The sequence below is a fragment of the Eublepharis macularius genome, chromosome 2 (assembly GCF_028583425.1).
Source record: "Eublepharis macularius isolate TG4126 chromosome 2, MPM_Emac_v1.0, whole genome shotgun sequence".
NCBI classification, from domain to species: domain Eukaryota; kingdom Metazoa; phylum Chordata; class Lepidosauria; order Squamata; family Eublepharidae; genus Eublepharis; species Eublepharis macularius.
In genome coordinates, this window is record NC_072791.1 from 52471743 (window position 1) to 52497503 (window position 25761).

The window sequence follows — 25761 nt, forward strand, 5'->3', positions numbered from 1 at the left end:
CAATAGCTTCATACTCTTTTCCCACTCCACAAAAACCTGAACTCTTCTAAATTGCTCCATTTTGGAGAGCCAGTTTGGTGTAGTGGTTAAGAGTGTGGGACTCTAATCTGGAGAGCCGGGTTTGATTCCTCACTCCTCCACTTGAAGCTAGCTGGGTGACCTTGAGCTAGTCACAGTTCTCTGGAGCTCTCTCAGCTCCACCCACCTCACAGGGTGTTTTGTTGTGGGGATAACATACTTTGTAAACCGCTGAGTGAGCATTAAGTTGTCATGAAGGGCAGTATATAAATCGAATGTTATTATTATATTATTATTTGTAAAGGAATCCAGGACAGCCTATTTCCACTTTTACATTATAACTTATTTTAATTGTTTAGAGCCTCACAGTGCATTCCTCAGAAATTGTTCCATGCAACAGGATTTGCTCCCAAATATGTACGCATAAAATTACAGCCCTAGTGTACTAGTCACTCAAGCTGCCGCTCGCCCACCTGCCTGCCCTTTTGCTTCCAGGGATCCCGCCAAGATGTCTCTCTCCAACAAGCTCACCCTCGACAAGGTGGACGTGAAGAGTAAGCGGGTGGTCATGAGGGTTGATTTCAATGTCCCAATGAAGAACAACCAAATAACCAACAACCAAAGAATCAAGGCAGCTATTCCAACCATCAAGCACTGTTTGGACCATGGAGCCAATTCTGTGGTACTAATGGCGACCTGATGGAGTTCCTATGCCTGACAAGTTCTCTCTGGAGCCAGTGGTAGCAGAACTCAAAACATTACTAGGCAGGGACATCTTGTTCCTAAAAGACTGCGTAGGTCCAGAGGTGGAAAAGGCTTGTGCTAATCCTCCAGCTGGTTCAGTTATTCTCCTGGAGAACCTCAGGTTTCATGTAGAAGAGGAAGGAAAAGGGAAGGATGCTTCAGGGAATAAGATCAAGGCTGATCCTGCAAAAGTGGATACTTTCAGGGCCTCGCTTTTGAAACTAGGAGATGTTTATGTTATTGATGCTTTTGGAACTGCACACAGAGCTCACAGTTCCATGGTAGGTGTCAATCTACCTCAGAAAGCTGCCGGTTTTCTGATGAAGAAAGAACTGGATTACTTTGCTAAAGCTCTTGAGAGTCCAGAACGCCCCTTTTTGGCAATCCTTGGAGGAGCTAAAGTTCAGGATAAGATTCAGCTGATCAATAACATGCTGGATCAGGTAAACGAGATGATTATTGGAGGCGGAATGGCTTTCACCTTCCTCAAAGTGCTCAACAACATGGAGACTGGCAATTCTCTGTTTGACGAAGAAGGGTCAAAAATAGTCAAGGACTTGATGTCCAAAGCAGAGAAAAATAAAGTGCGAATCACTTTGCCCGTGGATTTTATCACTGCAGATAAATTTGATGAGAATGACAATACTGGAGAAGCCACAGTGTCCTCTGGGATTCCTGCTAGATGGATGGGCTTGGATTGTGGTCCTGAAAGCATCAAGAAGTTTGTTGAAGCTGTGGGCAGAGCCAAGCAGATTGTGTGGAATGGTCCTGTTGGTGTGTTTGAGTGGGACAATTTTCCAAAGGAACCAAAGCCTTGATGGATAAGGTTGTTGAAGTTACAGGAAAAGGCTGTATCACCATCATTGGTGGGGGAGACACTGCTACCTGCTGGGCCAAATGGAACACTGAAGATAAAGTCAGTCATGTGAGCACTGGAGGTGGTGCCAATCTGGAACTTCTAGAAGGTAAAGTTCTTCCTGGAGTAGCTGCTCTGAGCAATGTGTAATGGCTAGAACCAGCGATGGTTAAGAACCTCTTCCCTAGTATGTTCCTGCACATCCAGTCCTTAAAGCAGTCGCTGCAGTGCTTCTGTCTCTGTACAAGTGGCAGATCCCAAATGTAAACTGGAAGTCAATGGAATGATGAAGATGGCTCAATTTGCAGTTTACATAATGTTGATTTGCCCACTGTTACCCCACTTGGAGCAACTGTAGTGCATTAAATAGTTCTTGTGAGTTAGTGTGTATATATAAATGTCTAAGATAAGATACTAGTGACTCCTTTCACAGCTCAATATATACAGTAATTCCTTTGCTGTATATGAAAATCAAGAGAAGGAACTCTTCCTTTCCTCATCTCCAATAGACATGGGCACGAAATGGAAAAAGCCCAAAATGAGAGTTTCATGTTTCGTTGCAATCCATGAATGGCGAATCATGAAACTTCACGAAATTGACACGTTTACCAAAATGATTCGTTAGTTTCGTGATTTGTCAGAACCCAGGGCATTTCAACAGTCCCCTTCATACCTGGAGATGCCAAACTCACAGGGAAACTTCAGCAGGTTCTCCTCCACCCACCCTCCCAGTTTGCAACACGTTGATTGGGAAGGGTGGGAAGGAAAGTGCTGCCAGAGTGCATGACTGAAACGGGAACCGGGAATTGCTAGATCAGAGGAGGATGAAGGACCGGTCATGGTGGAGCTGGGCTGGGAAGACAGAGTGAGGGGTAGGGTGGAGGAAAAAAGACACCCTCACCCAAAGACCTTCCCATAGCAAGGCCAAGAGCTGGAAATAAGAGACTTCTTTCAGTCTCTTCAAAGCAGCAACAGCCAAAAGCACAACCCCAAATCCTTCCACACACTCTCCCACTCCAAACCCAGTAAAACGCTAACATAGATCAGAACAAGAGTTCTGTGGTTGGCTGACAGACTTGCCTAACAGGGTTTGGAGAGGTGAGATTGGTGTCCCCATGGCTACAGAAGGCCCACCTCCTTGGTTGCCTAGGGGATTGACTCCCAGCTCCTGGCTGTATAGGGCAGAATGGAAGCTCTCCAGATGGCTAGGAGAGCTGCCAATCAAGGGTAAGTGGGCTATAATTGGGGTTTCCAATGGCAACAAAAGGTCTGGGCCCATTGTTGCCTAGGGAATCAATGGATTGGTGCCAGCCTGTCTGCAATTACAAATTGTTCATGAAGCTAACGAAACAGGCCAAAAAGTTGTGAAGTTTGATAATTTCGTGATACCTGAGGCCCCACAAAACGCTGTTTCGCGACACACACGAAACAGCCCATTTCGTGACGAAATTTGCATCGTATTTCGATTCATGCCCATGTCTAATCTCCAACCTTTAGCTCTTTGTAGAAATATCTATGTGACACAAACAGGTGTGCTAAATGGAGAATCAGTCAACAGCATAAAGTATTTTATGTTACTGACACATTTTACATCTGTATTTTTTGTTTGGGGTTGATACCGGTTTTAAATTTTGGAGATGGTTCCTATATCTGGGTGATCTGTGTTCCTGTACCTTCTTAAAGCCTGCCCAAATACTATTTCCTTAGAATTGGTGATCGGTATCAAGCACTTGCACATATCTTTCTAGCCCTTCCCCCAAACAGAGATATTCACTAAATGCTGGATTTTCCTTGAAGATTTTATCTCCCAGAGTTTAACTGTGGGGTTCCTGTGCAGGGCATTCGAAATAGATACAGTACAATTCTAATAACCCAACTTCTCAAGGAAATTTGGGGTGGGAAAAGTCACCCAAATATGCTACTGTTACTTTCCCTGCCCTATTCTCTGTTATGTTCCTAAAGAAAACAGGGTTAACATACCTGTAACTTATGTTCATCGAGTTCTTCTGTGCTGACACACATGGGGACTGCGCAGGCGCAGGCCAGCCGCCGGAGAATTTTCTAGAGCTTCCATGGCTCCGAAGGGGCCGTTTGTCGCGCGCCTCAGCGACCGTTTTCCCGCCCAAACGGTCACGTGATCCTCCAGCGACCAACGGCCCCTTCCCTCAGTTCTCCCTTGCCGCCGCTTGACCAACACACTTCAGCCGTAACACCTTAAAAACACCAATATCCGTTACAGCCATCACAGTATTGTGCATTGGAGTTCACAGCGGGGTAGGAGGGAGGGTTGTGTGTCAGCACAGAAGAACTCGATGAACATAAGTTACAGGTATGTTAACCCTGTTTTCATCTTCGTTCTTCTGTGCCTCCACACATGGGAGTGTACCAAGCTTCACACAATAAGGAAGGCGGGGGTGAAGTCCAACACAATTTTATTAAGCAAACAAGATCAACAATAAATAGACATGCATATATACATCTATGTAAAAATACTGTGTAAGGACACATAAATACTCAATATTTACATATATACACACCCCCAAGGTACATATATACACACTTCCACTCAAGGGTACCCAAGAGGTACGTCAAGGAAGTCAAACCAAAAACTCCCTCAGGAAAAGAGGGAGTGTAAGACAGCCTTGGCCACAGATACATCCTGCTCCGCATTGACATCAACGGCGTAATGCCTGACAAAGGTGTCTGCAGAGGACCATGTGGCTGCTTTACAAATGTTAACCAGGGGCACCCCCCTGAGGAGTGCCGAAGAGGATGCTTGGGACCGCGTGGAGTGGGCTCTGACATGAAGCGGGCAAGCCACCCCTGCTAGGGAATAGGCCTCGCTAATGGCCGCCACAATCCACCTAGACAGGGTCTGTGAGGAAGCCCTGTTACCCTTGTCCTTGGCCCCAAAACATACAAACAGGTGAGGACTGGAGCGGAATCCCTTTGTCCTATCCAGGTAATAGGCTAGGGCCCTCTTCAAGTCTAGGGAATGAAGGGCCTTTTCCCCCTTAGAGGAAGGTTGAGGAAAGAAAGCAGGCAGTGAGATATCCTGCGAGAGGTGGAAGGCGGACACCACCTTGGGCAGGAACCCAAGGCAGGGACGCAGGACCACCTTGTTGGGATGAAACACAAGAAAGGGAGGGTCAGACCGCAGTGCAGACAGCTCACTGACCCTTCTGGCCGATGTGACGGCCACCAAGAATGCCACCTTGTAGGATAGCATATCCAAGGGGCAGGTAGCCATCGGTTCAAATGGAGGCAACATGAGACGTGAGAGCACCAAGGACAGCGACCACTGAGGCACTGGCGCTGACACAGGTGGGTAAAGATTGTACATGCCCTTAAGGAACTGGCGGGATTGTGGGTGAGAAAACACCGTAGCACCCTCAACTCGGGTGTGAGCAGCCGATATCGCTGCCAGGTGGACCTTGAGGGAGGAAGCCTTCAAGCCCAGGCCACGCAAGTGGCACAAATACTCGAACACCACCCCCAAGGGACTGTTGTCAGGCACCACTCCTCTGGCAAGTGCCCAGAGCTCAAACCTGCGCCACTTGGCCGCATAAGCGCGCCTAGTGGATGGCCGACGAGCATTCAGGAGGACCCTCTGTACCTCGTCAGTAAAGCCTATCGGGGAGGAACGATCCGCCAAGCCGTTAGATGCAGCTTCCTTGGATCGTGGTGGACCAGGCTCCCGTTTAGGAGAAGGTCTTGCCGAGGGGGCAGACTCACATACGTCCGTTGGGACATCCGCAGGAGCTTCGGGAACCAAACCTGCCGTGGCCAGAAGGGGGCCACTAGAATGCAGTCCGTCCCGTCCTCCTCTATCTTGCACAAGACCCTGGGAATCAAGGGGAATGGAGGAAACATGTAGTGCAAGCCCTGCGTCCACGTAAACTGGAAGGCATCCCCAATAGAGAGGGGGTCGCTCCCTGCCCTGGAACAGAACGTGTGGGCCTTGGTGGTCGCCGCAGTGGCGAATACGTCTATCACCGGGTGACCCCACATCTGGAAGATCGGCCCAACGCACTCTACGTTCAGTTCCCACTCGTGTTCCAGTAAAGGGACCCTGCTGAGGGCATCTGCCCGGGCATTGTCCGACCCAGCCACGTGTATAGCACGGAGCGACACGCCGTTCTTGATAGCCCACTGCCAAGTGAGTGTGGCTTCCCGGCACAGGGCCATGGACACTGTGCCCCCCTGCTGATTCACGTAGTACATGGCAGTCGTGTTGTCCGTCTGTACCAAGACCTGACGATTTCTCAGCAGTGCTGTAAGAGACACAAGTGCGAAACGAATGGCCCTTAGTTCAAGCACATTGATATGGAGGGTCTTTTCCCTGTCAGACCAGACATCTTGCAGCGACACATCACCACAGTAAGCCCCCCATCCCAACAGAGAGGCATCAGTGGTAACCGTGATGTCATGGTGTTGATACCCGAAAGGGGTCCCTCTAAACAGACAGCCACCAGTCCAAGGAGGAGAGGATGACCCTCGGGATAGAGAATTTGAGGGACGGAGGGTGCAGCAGAGCATCGTACCTCCGCACAAACCAGTTCTGTAGAGGGCGCATACGCAGCCTAGCGAAAGGCACCACAGAGGTGGCCGCTGCCATATGCCCTAGTAAGCACTGGATAGTGCGCACAGACTGGAACCGGTTCCTTTTAAACATGGACACTAGACCCCTTAGGGACCGAGCCCTCTCCAAGGGGAGCAGGGCCTTACCCTCCACAGAGTCTAACAGTGCACCAATGTAGGACACCTTGCAGTTGGGCACCAGTTTGGATTTCTCCAAGTTCACCAGGAGCCCCAGGCGTTGGCAAGTGCTAAGTACCAAGCCAATGTCCTGCACCAGCCTAGACTCTGATTCAGCCACGATGAGCCAGTCATCGAGGTACGGAAAGATGGTACAGCCTTCTTCCCGTAGGAAGGAAACCACAGGGGCCACACATTTAGTGAACACTCGTGGGGCAGTGGACAGGCCAAAGGGGAGCACCCTATACCGGAAAACCCGTTGCCGGTAAACAAAGCTCAGGTACTTCCTGTGCTCCTTCCGTATGCCCACGTGAAAGTATGCGTCTTTTAAGTCAAGAACCGCAAACCAATCCCCCTGTTTCAGCAAGGCGATCACAGCCGCCAACGTTACCATTTTGAATTTGGTCACCTTGAGGAAGGCATTAAGGCCCCTCAGATCTAAGATGGGACGTAAGCCCCCATCCTTCTTAGGGACCAGGAAGAACCTAGAGAAGAATCCCTTCACAGAGTCCTCATAGGGCAATTCTTCCACAGCACCCTTGGCCAAGAGCGACACGATCTCCGCATCCAGCTCGGCCATAGTGTTATTGACAGCTGTCAGGGGTGAACTGCATCTAGGCAGCTCAACGAACTCCAGCCCGTATCCCAGTTCAACAATAGTTAAGACCCATGAGTCAGATGTTATTGACTCCCACTCAGAGAGGAGTGGACTAAGTCTGTCCGAAAAGTTCGGGGATACGGCTGGCGTGACCCGTCAGTACTGCCTCCCGGTGCCCTGCTGATCCTTCTGCTGGGCCGGTTGTTGTGCCGGACGAGGCTTGAAGGGCCGACGCCTCCTCTGCTGTTGTGCGGGAGGGTAAGGCCGCTGTTGGTAGGCAGGATACTGCTGGTAGCCTGGCCGCTGTTGATGGTATCTGCCCTGGTAATGGTAAGGGCCAGATCGGGGAGCGTACCGTGACCTGGAGGAGGGCTTGTCCGCTGGAGCCAGACCCAAAGACCGCGCCGTCTGCCGGTCCTCTTTCTTTTTCTTCAGGGTCTCGTCGGTCGCTTTGGAAAAAAGCGAATCCCCCTCAAATGGCATGCTCTCCACTCTGGAACGCACCTCTTGGGACAGGGCCGTAGACCGCAACCAGGAGTGGCGCCTGAGGACCACCGCCGAAGCCATCCCTCTAGCAGCAGTGTCAGCAGCGTGGCTTCCAGCGTTCATCTGCTGCTTAGACAGCCTCACAGCCTCTGTCTGCAGCAGGGACACCACAGCCTTCTGCTCAGGAGGGAGGTCTCGTGTATAGGATGCCAACTTCTCCCAAAGGTACAGCTGGTACCCTGCCATGATGGTCTGATAGTTGGCAATCCTCAGACCTAGGGAAGAAACAATGTATTGGCGCCTGCCCATGGCATCCAGTTTCTTGCCCTCCTTATCGGCAGGTACCGAGGAGTGACCCGATCGCCTGGGGTTGAACTCCTCTGTGACCAAGGAGGAAGGTGGAGGGTGTTTCACCAGCGCCGGCCAGGTACCCTGCTTGATCTTGTAGAGCTGCTCAATCCTCTTGGATGTTGGAGGTTGATCGCAGGGCACCTGCCACACCTTCTCCACGATTTCCTCAAGACCCTCGAGCATGGGGAAGCCAACATATGCCGGGTTGTCTCCGTAAATGCGTTTGAGGAGCTTGTCCTTGGTCTGGGGAACTGCCGAGGAGATGTCCATCTCGAGAGCCTTGGCCATCCTTGCCATCTGGTCGGCGTAGATGCGGAGGTCCTCGAATGGCGAGTCCGCAGATGGTACAAGCTCTTCAGCTGGCGATGGTTCGGACCAGGACTCCGACTGGTAGCCGCCAAAGCTCTCCACATCCTCCTCATCGGAACCGAGCTGGGATTCCGGAACCTGGTGCGGAGGGGGAGCCCACGTCGACCTCGATGTCGAAGGCCTCGGTTCCGACACGGAGAAACCTGCAGGTGCCCCTTCCCACTGGCAATGGTATGGCGAGGGGAGGTAGGAGGCCTGTCGATGTCGGGACGCAGTGGACCGGACCGATCGGACACTGTCCCCAGACCGACGTCGCTCACGACCGGCAGCTGGTGGAGACGGACGGGCAGGCGACGGACGGCTCCGACGAGGAGACGGGCTCGGTTCCAGCCTCGGCGACCGAAGAGCAGGCGATGTTCGGATCCGACGGCGCGGGCTCGGCTCCGGTCCCGAAGAGAATTCTGCGGGCACCGTCTCGAAGGCCATCGGATCCGGCACCGGCACGGAGATGTCCTCTGGCTCCGGGGAATCCAGATGAGGGGAAGGCGTGTGAGGAAGCACGATGACCTCTTCCTGGGGAGCGGGATGCGGCGACCGGTGATGTTTGGTCTTCTTCCTCTTCTTCGCCGGTTCCGAAGAAGACCTCGGAACCGACGCGCTCCTCGCCTTCGAAGGGGACCTCGGCCTCGATCTCTTAGGTTTTACCGGAATCGACCCGGTCGTCGGTTCCGATCGGGGACTCGGTAGACGGATCCTCGGTTCCGATGTCGGTCTCGGATCCGACCTGGTGGAAGATGCGCTACGGGGCGGCCGCACCGGTCCCTGCGCTGGAGAGGCCGCTCTCGACGCCGAGGCACTCGGGGGACGCGGTTTCGACCCCGACCTCGCGGAGGCCACTGAGCCAGCTCTGGAATGCCGTTCGGCAGAGGGGCTAGGGCCGGCCTTGGAGGAGGGCAACGGGGCGCCTCCGGACATGACCTTCTGCCACAGGGAGGAGTTAAGACGGGCCTTGCGCTCCTGTCGGGCCTTGCTGGTGAAGCCCTGGCAAATCTTACAGGCCGTTACATTATGGGTCTCCCCCAAACAGAACAGGCACAGTTCATGGCCATCGGTCTTGGCCATTTTAGTGTGGCATTGGAGGCAATGCTTGAAGAGAGCCTTTGAGGCCATCTTCAGGGGCACGCAAAAGGAAGGTCAAAAAACAGTCCGAGTCAAATTACCGAGTCCACAACAAAGTCCAAACGAGATCCGAAGAATAGTCGAGGTCACGAAGTCCGAAGTCAAAAGCCAAGCAATCAGTCAGAATAAAGCACGAAGCACAAAAGCACAGAGCAACGAAGCTCACGTTCTCTCCAAGCGGCGGCAAGAAGAGAACTGAGGGAAGGGGCCGTTGGTCGCTGGAGGATCACGTGACCGTTTGGGCGGGAAAACGGTCGCTGAGGCGCGCGACAAACGGCCCCTTCGGAGCCATGGAAGCTCTAGAAAATTCTCCGGCGGCTGGCCTGCGCCTGCGCAGTCCCCATGTGTGGAGGCACAGAAGAACGAAGATGAACCTTTGGTTCCCAACTCTTCCTCACTCAACTTTCTAACAAGTTTTTTGATTACATTACTTTTACAAGAATAACTCCCAAATGTACCTTCAGACATCTAATTCCTGAATTGTCATCACAAATTGAAAACAATGAAAACCAAATTTCCTCATCTTGCCAACTAACTCTGTCTCATTATCTGTACTTTATGTAACATACATTTAGCTTCGAAGCCTGTCACTTTCCTTTTTTATATTATTATCCCTAACCTCTACTATTTACACTTTTCTATTTCCTCTTACATTTCTTTTTCAAGATATGAACACCCAACACACGGGTAACTAGCACATATAGGAGAACTTCTTGACTTTTGGTCTTCTATTTGCAGGGATTTTTAAGAGGCAGCATTAAAATATGTATCCAGAGGTGTTTGTCTGTAGTTGCAAAAAGTCCATTGGCACCTTTAAGACTAACCAACTTTATTGAGGCATAAGCTTTCGAGAATCACAGCTCTCCTGCATATGATGAAGAGAGCTGTGTTTCTCAAAAGCTTATGCCTCAATAAAGTTGGTTAGTCTTAAAGATGCTACTGGACTTTTTACTATTTTAAAACATGTAACCACCCAGCTTCACCCTCAACAGGGACTGGCAGGTGCCTTCACTAGTTTTCCTAAATTAAATCAAGATCAGTGATCGTCTTTTCTGGATTTAAAGAGTCAAGAATTTCTTTTAAAGTATTTTGCCCTTCTCCATCTAACAAACATTTGAAGTGTGGAATTCACACAAGTAACTCTGCTTGTGACCACAAGAGGGCACTTCTGAAAAAAAAAGACATATGCCTCTAGGCATTATTACAAAACATAAAGATAGGAAATGCCTTTGGGTGCAAGAGACACATGTACTTTAAGAAGTAAACGGCTGCCAGGCGCATGAGGCCTGTTCCCAAGATGGATAAGGAGTAGCTGTAAAGGACAACAAGAGCAACAGTTGTATGAGTTATCAGCAAAGGACAATTTCAAGTTGGAGAAAGAGAGCTATTGGAAAGCAAACGACAGAATTCAATGGCTCAGCACCCAAAAGGTGGAAGTACGGAACTGGTATGGCCTTCAATCACTGCAGCAACCACATAACAGAATTATTAGTGCAAAAACAGCATTGAATGATTGATGACCTAATAAACTACTTTTCTAGCTATTCAATAGTGATATTTTAGATTTTAAAATTCAGCCTAATTTTCAAGATTTATTTTGGTACTTTAAAAGGCAGCTCTGATATGATACTGAATATCATATACTAGTCTGCCTACAAATTTCCTCTGAAAGATTTTATCTAAATATCAAATTACAAAAAACACAAAGTTAAGATGTTTAGAAAACAGTACTCATATATTGTCTTTAAGAAAATACCAGACGCTTACCCTTTACAGACAAAACTGTGGTACTTTCTAAATTTTCTTCAAATATTTCTTCCCTGAGAGCATTCTGAAAAAAATCAAGATGAGAGGGGTTTTTTTGTTTTTGTTTTTTATTATTATTATTAATTTTGAATTAGTTTACAACATATATCTCACAAAACATAACATTAACAAACTTCAACAGATGTTTAAAACAGTTCATTGAAACCATATCATGAGTTATTAGCTTACATTAAATTAACAAGTAAAATGTTATTATAGCAAAAGCAGTATTAAATAGAACTTTATCTGGGTAAGACTACCACAAACCCTACATTTCCATATCTAGGATATCTTGATAGGATGAGAGAGTTTTAAAAGCATGAATGTATCACAAAAGTCACAGGAAAACATAAATGACATCATTTTACTCAAAATGTCTATCCTCACTTAAGTATATTTGTCCTTAATATAGGGCTTCAAATACGAATTACAATCTGCAAACATCCAACAAGGGCTGCATAACGTATGGTTCTTATTCTTACAAGGTTCTTATTCTTCATGACAAGTTAATGTAGCTAGTGCAACAACCAAAGCTGATAAAAAGTTTTCCTGGCCATGGACACCATCTGGATATCCAAGGATAAAACTGGATTAAGAAGTACTCCCAAGCTCCAAAGCAGAACCTTAAGGGAACATGACTTCATTAAGGACAGAAAAGGCATCAGCTTCAGAGTCAACTGACATCACCAATCTCTCTGACTTAGAGCCAATCTACACGAGACACCAGACACGTGTTCTTCATGTGTCAGGTCCCACAAGGTTCCCTGGGAAGTGTAGTTTTACAAAGAACAGTCACTCAATGCGATTCTCCACCGAGGGAAGAGCGATGAAAAGGATTCTCTCTCTCTCTTCCAAAAAGCTTCAGCTTGGGTTATCCTCCAGGAGCTTGAGAGGGGACCCGTAACAGGAGACAGGAAATCCAGGGTGGCTCTTTGCAAGAGAAAGAGCATCCTCCCCCCCACAGCTCTTCTCCTCAGCAGAGAATCACATTGTGGATTTTCTCTCTTGCGAAAAGCCGCCCTGGATTTCCTGCTTCCTGTTACATCCCATTCCCCCCCACACATCCTTATAAGGAAAACCCAAGCCGAGGCTTTTTGAAAGAGAGAGAATCCCTCCCATTATTCATCCCAACCACATCGAGTGGCTGTTCTTTTTAACAGTACACTGCCCAAGGAACCTTGCGGAACCCGAAATGAGCCTGTAGTTTCCCTCTTACCTGGACTGAGTCTTTGCTTAATTACGAATCTATCAATTGCCTCTAGGAATTTGCTTAAAACTTCAACCATCTCACCTAAACTAGATGAGAAAAAAATAGGGCTGGATCCCACTCTACTTTCAGCATTAATGCCACTAACGTTTAAGCCCATATTCTGCTAAAATGGAAGGAAAGGAAATTAACTATAAATGTTATCCCTAAAAGACATTAAACCAGACTTTTTTTTTGCCTTGTACTCAAACAATTACTAGGTTTTCATTGGAATTGTTGGTTATATTTGAGTAATTCCCAGTTCCTGGCAAACATTCAAATTCCCTAAAATATGTTAAAATTGCTGCGGTTGAAGTATTGATCATACAATCGCATCCAGCCAGTGAAATACCAACATCCACCAAGCACATACTACACGCCTTCTCCCTCATGAGCTATTATTGGATGAGTCCCCACCATACTGATATTGCTATGATGTGAATTGCAAAGGCATGTAACAAAATTACAGGGCACAGATTAACTACTCAGTTGTCATTCAAAATATTTGTAACTGTGGTTTAAAACTGTGGCCTCTAAAGCAAGGGAGTGCTGGATGGGTGAGTGAAGTGTGCTGTGAGTGGATGGGAGCTGTACCTTAGGGGGCAGAGTGAACTGGAATTTAACCAGGATGCACAAGGAAAGTTTAGTCAGTTAGTGAGTTCGTGGAAATCTGTGTGACTGAAAGGAATGTTATTTATTCTGTTAATGAAGTACTGAAGGAAGGAGCCTGTGTGTTTGACTCTGTGCACGAAGTCAGTCTGAGTGACAACTGAGGGAAATAAGTCTTTGCGACTGGGTCTCTCTCTACATGAGACGCCTCAGCACATGTTCCTCAACTGTAGGGAGACAACATTAGCCGGGAAGCGTAGTTTTAAAAGAGCCACTGGAGAAAGCTTCTCAGAGGGTTTGCCAATTTCATCTTCGCCTCCCAGAAGGCTCTGCCAATTTCACCTCTCCAGTTTAAAACTGTGTGGGGTCTCAACCAGAAGGCAGTGAGAAATGGAAATGGGCTGGAGCTGCCTTCTAGAGCTGCTTGAACCTGGAGAGGTTATAATGGGCTGAAGTTTCCCTTCTGGCATTTCACAGCCCCTTCACATAGCTCCAGTGTATAGCAAAGCCTTTGCCCTGCTGCCAGTTCTGTCTTTTTAAACTACTCTTCCTGGCTAACATTGCATCTCCCGACACATGTTCTTCACATGTCAGATATCTCATGTAGAAAGACTCTAAGTCTGTTTATTTTGGACTAAGTGACCGCTATGTGGAAAATTAGTCTTTGTGACTGGGTGTGTAGAGAAATGTTTAAAGATCTGTACCTGTTTTGAAACCAGGTTTATGAACCATTTTGAAATCCACACACTTTAAATTACTCTGAAACCATTGCACACATGTACTTGCAAATAAATTCTATTTCTCATTAAATAAAATGCCTTTTTCATCTGGAATATAGGAGTCTTTTTTTACTTCATAGTCACCACCATGCACTGACCATTCTGTCATTCTACATCTACATCTATAACTAAGTCTTCCTAAAATACAAGCTCAACTGAGACAGAACTAAGGCAAAAGCTGTTGGGGGCAGCGAAAATCTAAGGAAATCAGGGAAGCAGCAAAATAAACACCACACTTAAAACATTCTTCACAATATAGTTATTAGAGTTAGAATTCCCTAATGTTGTTTTTAAAACTCAGATTCTCATATGCTATTAAATAATCTTACGTTTAACTTCTAAATTAAATATAAACTCACACACTTGGTTTAAACATAATTCTGTCAACTGTTTAACAGTTAAACAATTGCGAAAGGTAAAAGGATCACAAGACTTGGGTCCAATAGCACCTTAAAGACCAACTAGATCTCTAGAGTATGAGCTTTCAGGAGTCAGAGCTCCCTGCATCAGGTATCAGGCAGAGATATCTTCGTTACGCATCTGATGAAGGGAGCTCCAATTCTCAAAAGTTCATACCCTGGAAATCTAACTGGTCTTTAAGGTACTACAGGACCCAAATCTTGCTCTTCTGTTACAGACCAACATGACTATCCACCTGAAACCATTGTAGTTGGATTGCACTCTTTCCCCAAACCCCATAAAAATGGAGTACACATTTCCCCTACTGTATTTAACCTTTGTTAATTATTACAGCAGTTGTAATGTAAACAGGGATGTTGGTGGTTAACCAGATTACCCTTTTAACCCAGCATACAGGTAGAAGCAATGGATCATACCAGGACTATGTATTTCATATACAGACATGAATATTGTTCATGAGAGTATTCTGGTCCCATTAAACTATAATTTGGGAAATGATGCTATTTTGCATGTATACTTAAGAAATTTCATTTTGTATCAAATAAATTAGCCTAATAGCAATTATATTAGATTTCAACAAACTTAAACAGCTGTCAATGCTATTTATTCTAAATGAATTAAACATGAATGATTAAAGAATTTGCCCTGTTCTCACCAAAGGACATGAAGACTTTTCAAAGCCCACTGTCTGGACAGAAACATTTGGAAATCCATTTCAACAAAGCCTTAGTTTTAATCTAGTTATATTCAGTGTGAGAAAATCTATTTTCAGATTCCTTAAATTAGGTACAAAGGGTTCAAAGTTCATGCAATCTTTTTCTGTTATACAAATTTCATCTTTACAAGAAACATTTTGCTTTGTTTTAAACACAAAATCGACAAAAAAAGTGTTAATAGACAAAGGACAGAAAAGTGAAAGGTATCAGAAGAAAACTAACAGGCCATATTTATAGTCCAGTGTAGTCAACATCCAATTATCAAATAAATTATAAGTCCATACATACAATCCAAGTTTTGAATGAAAGTATCCTACTTACAGAATACAACCAATGCAATTTCCAGTCTTAAAAAAAACATTTAAGACAGGAATTTGTGGTAGTTGTATTCTGCATAGTTTACAAGTCTATGCACCATAGTAGTTATTTATTACATTTCTAGACCGCCCTCCCTGTCGGGACGGGCTCAGGGCAGTGTAACAACATACAATTTATAACATACAATTTAAAACAATAAACACATTATAAACAAACATTTAAAACATTATTCCATGTGCAATAAAATTTCTCAAATGGCAAGTATAAATATTAATATTCAGCATTTTAGGCGCAGGGCTTGGCTCTTACATAATGACCTGTGTCACATTTTATGAGCTCCTGCATGGGTGGTGGACGGTCTTCAGTGGTATGGCCGGCAAGAGGACAGCCTAGCCCCCACCAAATGCCTGGCGGAACATCTCAGTCTTGCAGGCCTGGTGGAAAAATAACAAATCCCCCCGGGCCCTAGTCTCCTCAGACAGAGTTCCACCAAGTCGGAGCCAGGACTGAAAAGGCCCTGGCTCTGGTAGAGGCCAGAAGGACCTCCCTGGGGCCAGGGACCATCAGCAACTGCTTATTAGCTGATTGAAGCGACCTCCAGGGAACGTATGGGGAGAGGTGGTCCCGAAGTTATGCTGGACCCAGTCCGCATAGGGCTTTATAGGTCAACACCAAAACCTTGAACTAGACCCAGTACTCAACTGGTAACCAGTGCAGTTGACAGAGGATGTGCCATGATTGGAGCTCTTGCAACCACTCGTGCAGCTGCATTCTGAACCAGCTGCAGTTTCTGGATCAAGCCCATGGGAAGCCCCGCGTACAGCAAGTTACAGTCGTCTAATCTGGAGGTGACTGTTGCCTGGATCACTGCTGTAAGGTCATGGGTCAACAAGTAAGGGACAAGTTGCCGAGTCTGTCTTAGGTAGAAAAATGAGGATCAAACAACTGCTGCGACCTGTGCCTCCATAGACAGGGAAGCATCCAGGACCACCCCCAGGCTCCTAACTCTCGACACCGGCGTAAGCGGCGCTCCATCAAGAGCAGGGAGCCGGAGTCCCGCACCCATGGACCCTAGACCCACATGCAGGACCTCTGTTTTCATGGGATTCAATCTCAGCCGACTCTGCTTCAACCATCCAGTCACAGCTTCGAAGGCATGTTCCAGGACATCTGGGGCAGAGCCAGGCCGGCCATCCATCATCAGATACAATTGGGTGTCATCTGCATATTGATGGCACCCAAGTCCAAAACTCCGCACCAGCTGGGCGAGGGGGCACATATATACGTTAAATAGCAAGGGGGAGAGTATTGCCCCTTGAGGGACACCACACACCAGCGGGTGGAGGGATGACAACTTCTCCCCCAGTGCCACCCTCTGTCCCCAACCATGGAGAAAAGAGACAAACCACTGCAAGGCCATCCCTTGTATCCCCACATCAGCAAGGCAGTGGCTCAACAGGTCATGATTGACCGTATCGAATGCTGCTGACAGATCTAACAATATCAGTAGCCCCAACCCGCCTTGATCCAGCTGTCTACGGAGATCATCCATCAGGGTGACCAGTAATGTCTCTGTCCCATGTCTCGGACGGAAGCTGGACTGGAAGGGATCTAGGGATGAGGAATCATTCAGGAAGACCTGCAGCTGCTCTACCATCGCCCGCTCAATCACCTTACCCAGGAACGGGAGGTTCAAAACTGGGCGGTAACTGACCAGGTCAGCAGGGTCCAAAGATGGTTTTTTCAAGAGAGGCCTAACCACAGCTTCTTCAATGGCCTCCAGGGCATCCCATAGCCCATCTACGCTGGCCTTCACCACCCACGAAGGGCACGGGTCCAAGGAGTATGTGGTAGGCCTAACTGCTCGCAGGATCCTGTCAATCTCATCCCCAGAGAGTGGGCTGAAATGATCTAATATTATCCCAGAAGGCGGCCAAGGGGCCTCCAGTTCGCACACTGTATCAACTGTGGCTGGGAGATCGCAGCGGAGAGACAAGATTTTATCAGCAAAAAAGCTCCCAAGAGCCTCGCAGCCAATATCTGAATTTAAATTTTGACGGTCATTGCAAACCATGAGCATTTCAACAACCAAAGATGTTCATGTCTTAATGCCAGCAAAACTGAGGTCTACAAATAAAGTTGACTTCGGAAACCATACATTTAATTTGGATGCCTGGCTGTTTCTATTCTGGATACTCAAAGTCAGAGAACCCTTAAGTTTTGCCTGAATTCCACAGAACCTGAATGGGAATGGTGACAAATGACTCTCTACTACTTTACATCAAGAAGTGAAAAGACAGGAAGCACCATGAGGAGGTTGCTATGACTACCTCCAAAGACCAGCACAAGTGATCTCTTCTCTTAACTGTGACACAAACCCTACCCTCTTCTGTCCATGGCATGACACCCACATTCGGTCACTCTGACATGTGACCTTACACATGTCAGATTTCATTAAATCGGTTTCCAACCTTCACAGTGTTAAAGGGTCATTCCTTTCCCACTGCTACTTCCATATTTAATGCATTACATGGAATTTAATCACAGGTTCACCATTCACTGTTAACGATACTATACATGCATTTTACCATTTCATCTTTGGTACTTTACATCAACAACTGAAAATTGTAAAACAGTAAAAAAGGCATTACAAATGTACTGCACTGTTAAGCGTACACTACCCAGCAGCAGTTTCATACATCTGAGTTTTCAGAAATGCTTATAATATCCACCTAGTAATAGAAAAAAAATCACCATATAAAAATAACCAAATATTTTGAATTAATCTTCTGCTGTTCTGGCACAAAAAAGCGCAATAAGATTGTGCATATTCTCAACTAAAAATGGAAAGAATACCAAACAGATGAACGTCAGATTTTAAAAAAAGCTTTTCAAAGCAGAGTACACATATTGCCAATATTGTAGTTTGGGCACTGCATTTATTCTTGCCTAAAACACAATGTGAGATACTACTAACTTGACAAGAATTTCCAACCGTAGAAGTCTGTGATAAAGACAAAATTAATAGTTTAAGGAAGTGATGGCGAACCTTTTTGAGCCCGAGTGCCCAAACTGCAACACAAAACCAACTTATTTCAAAATGCCAGCACTGCAATTAAACCTGAATACTGAGGTTTTAGTTAAGAAAAAACAACTCACAGTTGTCCCAACTAACATCTCTCTCTCTCTCTCTCTCTCTCTCTCTCTCTCTCTCTCTCTCTCTCTCACTCAAGCCATGAATGAAAGTAAAGCAAGTTAAATCAAAGCAGTTTGCCCTTCTTTAGACCAGCAGCCCTGCTTGCAAGTACTCTCTCTCTCTCTCTCTCTCTCTCTCTCTCAAGAGCCACGACTGAAAGTAAAGCAAGTTAAATCAAAGCAGCTTACTCTTCTTTAGAAAGCCAGCCCCAGCAGCCTGGCTGCTGCATCCGCTTCCTGCTGCTAAAGAGACGGGCAGCAGGGAGGCAGCCTTGAGGAAAAGGAATCACGTGAGCAGGGTCAAAACCCATGTGATCTCTGCTCAGAGCTACTGGAACGCCGTTGCAGGCGTTCCCCCTCCAAATGAGCCCTGGACGTAGCGATCGGCAACTTGGCTCGTGTGCCCACAGAGAGGGCTCTGCGTGCCAGCTGTGGCACGCGTGCCATAGGTTCGCCATCGCTGGTTTAGGGGAACCCACAAGGACTTATGGGGTAACTAAATTTTCCCGTCTCACTTTCCCCACACTGTATCCTCTCTCTCTTCTTCCAGCAGCCCCCAAATCATCTCCCATTTGTCTGATTCTTTTTCTCTTCATTCACAACCAACCTTTATTATTTCATTTATACCCCACTTTCTCAACAAGAGACCAAAATTGGCTTCTCTACTTTATCCTCACAACAGTCCTGTGAGGTAGAATAGGCCAAGAAAGAGTGACTGGCCCAAGATCACCCAGCAACTATCATGACAGATGGGAAATTTGATCCTGGATCTCTCAGATCCTAGGTCCTACATCCTAAACACTACATCACAATAGGACTCAGATTTCCCTCCACCACCACCACAGCAGTCTCTCCCTAGGAAAAGTCTGGGCAAGATGCAAAAATGACGTTGTGGCAAGTCATTCAAATGAGTTGTATGGTGGCCACTGCCAGTCCTGCCTAAGTCATGCAAGTTCCTTGGAGGTTGCTGCTGGGCCCATACAAGTTGTGTGGCCACCACCACACTTGGGTGAGTTGCACAAATTGCATGGTAGCAAGTTACCTGGTGGTTGCTGCCAGGCCTTGTCCAATGAGTCCTCCCCCTTCAGAGCACGGGGGGGGGGGGGGGAGCAAGGTGAACTTGGAGGCCAAAAGAGACCTGCAAAGGGGCCTTCTCCCATGCCTTTTTCTTACAGAAGCAAAGGTTTGATGGCTGGCAATGTCGCTGTGGTTGCCTAGCAACCCCCAACAATGGCCACTGAGATGTCATTTCTTCAAGGTACAAGCACTGCTTCTATTATTCATTAGGTTGCAGATTTTTTCTGCAAACGTGGTGCTTTTCTCAGGTTGTAGAAAAACTTGTTTTTTTCTGTTCATGGCTCCAATCTCTAGATTTAAGTATCAACAGATAGGGTCACGTTAAAAATTAGATATACTGTGTTGCTTTTTTAAAATTCATAGTCCCTTTAGTAAAAATTTAACAGAAACGATTAAGGCATCTTGCATGTGACAAAAAGTATCTTATCACATTAGAAGTAGACATGGGCACGAACCAGAATAAACGAACCACGGGGTTCATGGGGTTTCCACGAACCACGAACTGACACGGAACTGGCCCAGTTACGAACCAGTTCATGGGGTTTAAATGCCCCTTTCCGGCATTTTAAAAGACCCTTTCCTGCCACTTACAAGCAGTAGGTCCCTTTAAACTATCAGCTGGCAGGCGGCGGGTGGGGGGGGGAATCCCTGATAGTTTAAAGGGACCTGCCACTTCCAAGCAGCAGGGCCCTTTAAACAGCCCAACCCACAGACCTCACCCCCCAGACCCAACCCCCAGACCCCCACTTACCTTCCCTCTGATGCTGGGGTGGTGGAGGCCTCCTTTGCTGCCCGCGCAGCAGAGGAGAAGGCCAAAAATGCCCTTTCCGCCCCTCAAATGGCAGCCACAGGAGGGCCCTTTTCCGCCGCCTCTGCTGCCCTGCAGGCGCGCAGGCCAACAGACGAAGCCGAAAAGTGCCCTCCCGCTCCTCAAATAGCAGCCACGGCTGCCATTTGAGGGGTGGGAAGGCCCTTTTCTGCCTCCTCTGCTGCCAGTGGAGGAGGCCTCCACCACCCCAGCATCAGATGGAAGGTAAGTGGAGTGCTGGGGCAGGGGCTTGGGAGGGGGTGAGGGGCTGGGGGTGGAGGCAGGGCCGTGTAAAGGGCTCTGCCGCTTGAAAGCGGTAGGTCCCTTTAAACTATCGGCTGGCAGTCGGTGAAGGGAGGAATCCCCCCCTGCCACCTGACAGTTTAAAGGGCTCTGGCGCTTGCAAGTGGCAGGAAGAGTTTAAATGGCCATTTCCCCCGGGAAAATGGTCATTTAAACTGGTCCTTTAATACGAACCAAACAAACCAATAGTCCAGTTCGTGGAAACGAGCTTCCACGAACCCTGATTCGCGAACCCCGAACCGGGCTGGTTCGTGGGTTTTTTTGGTTCGTATTTAGGTTCGTGCCCATCTCTAATTACAAGTACTATCCACGTTAAGCAATGAGCAAAACATTTGGTAAATTAGAGAAACTAATTGAAGCAAATTTTGCCATGCCTGCCTATTCAGCATTTTCTTTTCTAATGGAATAGATAGCATGTCCCAGGCCATGATCTAAGAACACACAATGAAAACAACTTTGATGAAGCACAGCATGTCCAGTCTATGCCTGGGTGGGAGACTGCTGGGGAACCTTATATTTGAGATATTGGGGAGAAAGATGGGATGTAAATATAATATAAACAAACTTAAAACAGAATATAAATAGTATAATCTCAAGACATGTTTTACTAGCTTATCACAAATCTCACCCTATGCCAGTAATGCATAAATTGCAGGAACCTTACAACAGCATCACAGGGACAATGCAACAAAATCACTAAAAGGTATGCCAAATCAAATGTTTAAGCTTTATTTGCTAAACTCATGCTTATAAAGTAAAATATTGATAAAGTACCATTAATCATGTATTAAAAATATTTACAAACATCACTTATACTAGATTAACAGCCTAACTAGAAATAATAATGGCAGATCTTTAAACATTTTTGGTCCTTTAGTGAAACTATTCAGAAGTGATTATGTGTAATACTTAAGGAAAACATGTATGCAGCAGCAGCATACTAAACCAATTTTGTAGAAGACTAAAGAACACAGGCAAGCCAATTTACGAGTACAGGCTAAATATCAGGATTATACTTTTAAAATATTGTATATTTTTACTGCTATTTTGCTCCAATTATTTCTTACAATAACTATTCAGTTCATTTAGATATTAAATAGCTAATCTATCTTTGATTAATAGTATATAGTGTTTGCCATATTGCCCAGTAACACACTTACAATGCAGCCCTTAGAACACTATCTTGGAGTAAGTCCCATTTAATAAACTGGATCAGGATTACTCTAAGAATGCAATCCTAAACAAAGTTACTCCAGTCTAATCCCATTGAAATCAACGAGTTTAGACTAGAGTAACTCTGTTTAGGATTGCGTTGTACGTGTAACATTTTATAAACTAACCAATGTATTGTGGAATTAGTTTTTTTATGTGTAAGAGTCTGCTTCACCATATACAGGACACAAGAAAAACATTATATTCGATAATGTAGTACAAAATTAAAGTACTGCTACTGTCAACAAACATCAACACATAATTATTTCTATGACTAAAAGAATGAGCTATAATGAAAAATATTCAGGATACTGATATGTAACACTGACACTGAGGACTTGTGGACCTCAGTTAATAAAATTCCAGAGAAAAACATAAAATAGTAGAATAATAAGGGACACGAAAGCAGTGCACACCCCAGAAAAATATTGCCTTAACTCCCTATTCATTTTTGAAATTGTGAACACCAATATAAATGCCATTATTCTTCTCAAAAAGAAAGAAACCCGTTAAAAATGCAGCTAAAATGGATGGGCAATTGATCCACAAATGTTTGGATCCATTGTACTGTGTTACTGTGCAGTGGTAGAAATCTCTGCCAATTGCTGGTATCTAAGAGGGAAAATACACTAATTATCTATGAGAGCCTAAACTTAACATGCACACCCACCCACTAACCTATTTTAAAACATTTTCCTCCTACTTTTCAGGCAAATCCTTAACACTGGAGCTGCTGAAAACCTCATGTACAAAAAGACTATGAGAAGACTTCCACACCCTTTTTTAAAAGAACAATAATAGCAAATCTTACATTTTAAAGCCATTATCACGCAAGAAAGCTTCTTTCCTCCCTTTAAACTTATTATGCATTACTCCACGTCAGACTGTCATTTCCAGGCTTCCATATAGTCCTTTTCTCCCCCCTTGATGGATGAAATCCGGGGTTACGCAGGCAAGAAAGAACATGAAAAAATAAGCAGCACAGCTCGCATAACCTAGGTTCCAGAAGTATTCTACACCCACCCAATGTAGGTGGGGAAAGGGTTCAAGGAGAGAGTAGGCCACTCGCACATTTTTAGAGACTAAAGTTTGCTATAGCGAGCTTCAGGGAGGTGGCCAAAGCGAAGAGAAGAGGGGGGAGAAGGAAGAGAAAGGAATGCTAGGGTCGAGGTGGGAAAGCAGTAGGACAGAAGGGAAAGGAGGACGGAGAGGCAGAAAAAGAAACAAGGAAGGAAATAAGGTGCATTGCTCCCTTCCTTCCCTCTCGCTGGGAGAGCCGTGATCAGCGGGCAGCCGCCGCCGCCAGCGCCTGGCAGAGCAGGCTGCGATCCTCCCCGCTGGCTCAGGCCTCCATCACCTGTCTGGGACCAGAGCCACCAAGGCGTGCAACCCTCGTCCATTCACTACCACCCCTCCTCCGAGGCGTGAAGGTACGCAGCGGGCTCGACGGAGGGAAAGGGAAAGAAAGGGGAGCTCTTGGATCTCTCTCACAAGCACGGCGGCCTCAGCCTTCTTTGGAACTGGCGGCGGCCAGCAGAGTCCGGGCTGCTGCGGCACTCGCCCGGCTCCGAACCCCTCTGCTCTGCAGCTGACGAGCTCGGTGTAATGGGGAGGGAAAAGAAAGACCGGCCGGAGTTGGCCGAGGGAGCAGGGGGAGGAGCGGGTTATTCCCCCTACCTCGGACTCGGTTCTTCCGCGGCATTCCCAGGGCTTTCCGTCCGCGCCGGCGGCGACCGTTTCCCTCCGGACCGCAGCCCCCCTCACAACTTCCAGCCGCGACGGCCTGGCCCCATCCCCCCTCCCTCTCCCTCCCCGGTGCTCTCGACTTAGTAATGGCGGCGACCGCCGCCGAGCCTCCCCGGCACTAGCTCGGCTGACGAAGTCTCCTCACTCACTCGCTCCCTCACTCTCTCGCTCTCGCGCAGACACTCTTCCCCCGCCCCCACCGCCAACTTTACCTCAGCCGCTTTCCCTTCCTTCCCTCCCTCCCCCCCTTTCCCTCGTCTTGCCCGCCGCCGCCGCGACTCAGCGCGCGCGTCCCCGAGGCCTAGCCGGGCTTGCGCGTGCGCGGGACGGACCCGGCCAACGTTTCCGTTTCTTCCGCGAGGTTCCCTGGAAGCCCTGCCCACGCACCACGCGCGTGACAAAGCAGGTTCTCGGGCACGAGCGCAGGCCGTTTTGCGCGCGCACGAGTACCGTCTGCTTCCCCCTCTCCTTTTCTCTCTCCCCCCCCTCCTCTGCTGGCCAAAGCGCTTTGGGAATCGGGGAGGGGGAGTAAGAGGGGGTGGAGGAGGAGCAGGTTACAATCTCCGCCTCGGATTAAGCAGGCAATAGTGCTAAGAAACGTTTTCGGGATCCCGAAAAGCGCGTTCGATGACGTCAGTAGGTAATGGGGGAGGCTGCCTCGCCAAACGCTGGCTGTTCTCGTCGCTAGAATTGTATACGATTTGTATAAGGCCGAGTCGAAATGGATGGGTTGTCAAAATCTTTACAATTCAGGTTCTCGAAATGAATATGTTTGGTGAATGGTGTATTGCAGTTGTGTGTTGACTTTCCTGCAGAGATTTCTCAGCTTCACAACAGTCCTGTGAAAGTGACTTGCCGTTCACTGGGTTGCCAGCTCCGGTTTGGAAATTTCCTGGAGATTTGGGGGTGGAGCCAAGGGAGGAACCTTCGTGAAGTATAATGTCATAGAGTCCACTCTACAGGTTCTGTCTGGTTTGGAACTCAAGGCCATCCAGTATGTTTCATAGCTGCTGAAAGTTTGTGCTCCGATTTTCAAACAGCCCGCTTCAACAGTAAAGCTCTTTACTTCAGTGCTGTCTGTGCTGCCATTCAGATATGCAGAGTATGTTGCAGCTGGAGTAAATGTCTTCTGTTTGAAGAATTTAGGTGTGGACTAGTGTTGCCGAACTGGAGTTCTCCAGGAATTACAAGTGATCTTCATACTTCAAAGATCAATTGCCCAGAAGGAAATGGCAGATTTGGAGGGTGGACTCTATGGCACCCTGCTGAGTAACCTCCCCAGGAACTGCCCCCCAAATGCTAGGTGTTTCCCAAGCTGGAGTTGGCAACCATAACACCAAGGGATGCTGGTTTCCCACATCCAAACTCATTCTGTCTCTTTCCATCCTGGTTCCTCTGTGGATGTAATGATTGCAAATTAATAGGTCAAACTGCAGTTAATCTCCAACCAAGTAGTCATGTACCCTGAACAATTTTTAGTTTCTGTATGATGGAAGAAAGTGTGACCTATTAGCATTTTAATTGTAATTTAATTTTAATTGTAACACTATAGTGGCCCACTGTCACAAGTTATCTGTGTTACATACCAAGAAATCTTTAAACATTTATGTTAGGCCCCAAAGTATACATCTGTGTATATTTCTGGAATAACTGGAAAACTTTATGAAAATTGAATAATTTGTGCTCTTTGTGTGATATAGTGGTTATATTAGTGATAATCGGTGCCTCAGGATCCATATGCTGTGCTCTTTTAAGCACTGTTCTGAATGTGGCACCACCCACCCCTGTGATCCAGGAAAGTGGACAAGGGCATTGTCCAGTAGTACTTGTGGTTAGCAGGTGGTTCCCACCTTAAAGCAGTTTTCATCAGAAGTCAAGGAGGATGGGTTAGCTGCAGATTTCCTTGAGCTGCAGATCTCAGGCCAAGGATGAAAGTCAAGGGGCCATCCTCTCCAACAACCCTCCACGCTTCTCCATAGCCTCTGCACTCTCATTCCAGCCTCCAGGTAATGGAGCAGTGGTGGTAATTCTCAACATGACCTTGTCTGTGGATTGGGGCCAGTTTGAGAAAAATCTCAAGGTGTTTTTTCTTTTAGCTCAAAATTAGTGGAATGACATCTGTGCACGCACAGATGGTGTAAACTTACAGGAGTTGCTGGCCAGTGGGCAGGGAGGAGGAATGGCTGTTGCTGCTGGTCATCCCTGAGGCAGCAAAGCTGAAGTAGGA

The 25761-nt window shown here is 46.9% G+C and overlaps 1 protein-coding gene and 1 pseudogene across 2 annotated transcripts in view; one reads left to right on the top strand and one right to left on the bottom strand.

Moving 5' to 3' along the window:
• The window catches only part of ARHGAP5 (Rho GTPase activating protein 5), an 82304-nt gene extending 58604 nt beyond the window's left edge, over positions 1-23700 (bottom strand). The window contains exons 1-2 of one of the 2 annotated variants that reach the window (XM_054972370.1): positions 23466-23700; positions 11067-11130 (exon numbers count right to left, since the gene is read on the bottom strand). The gene's annotated coding sequence lies outside the window, so the exon portion shown is untranslated. Of the gene's footprint in view, positions 1-11066; positions 11131-22599; positions 22676-23465 lie in introns of those variants that run through there. The other variant, XM_054972371.1, reaches the window with a different exon arrangement.
• On the top strand, positions 511-1843 carry LOC129324915 (phosphoglycerate kinase-like; annotated as a pseudogene).
• Positions 23701-25761: the final 2061 nt, after the last annotated feature.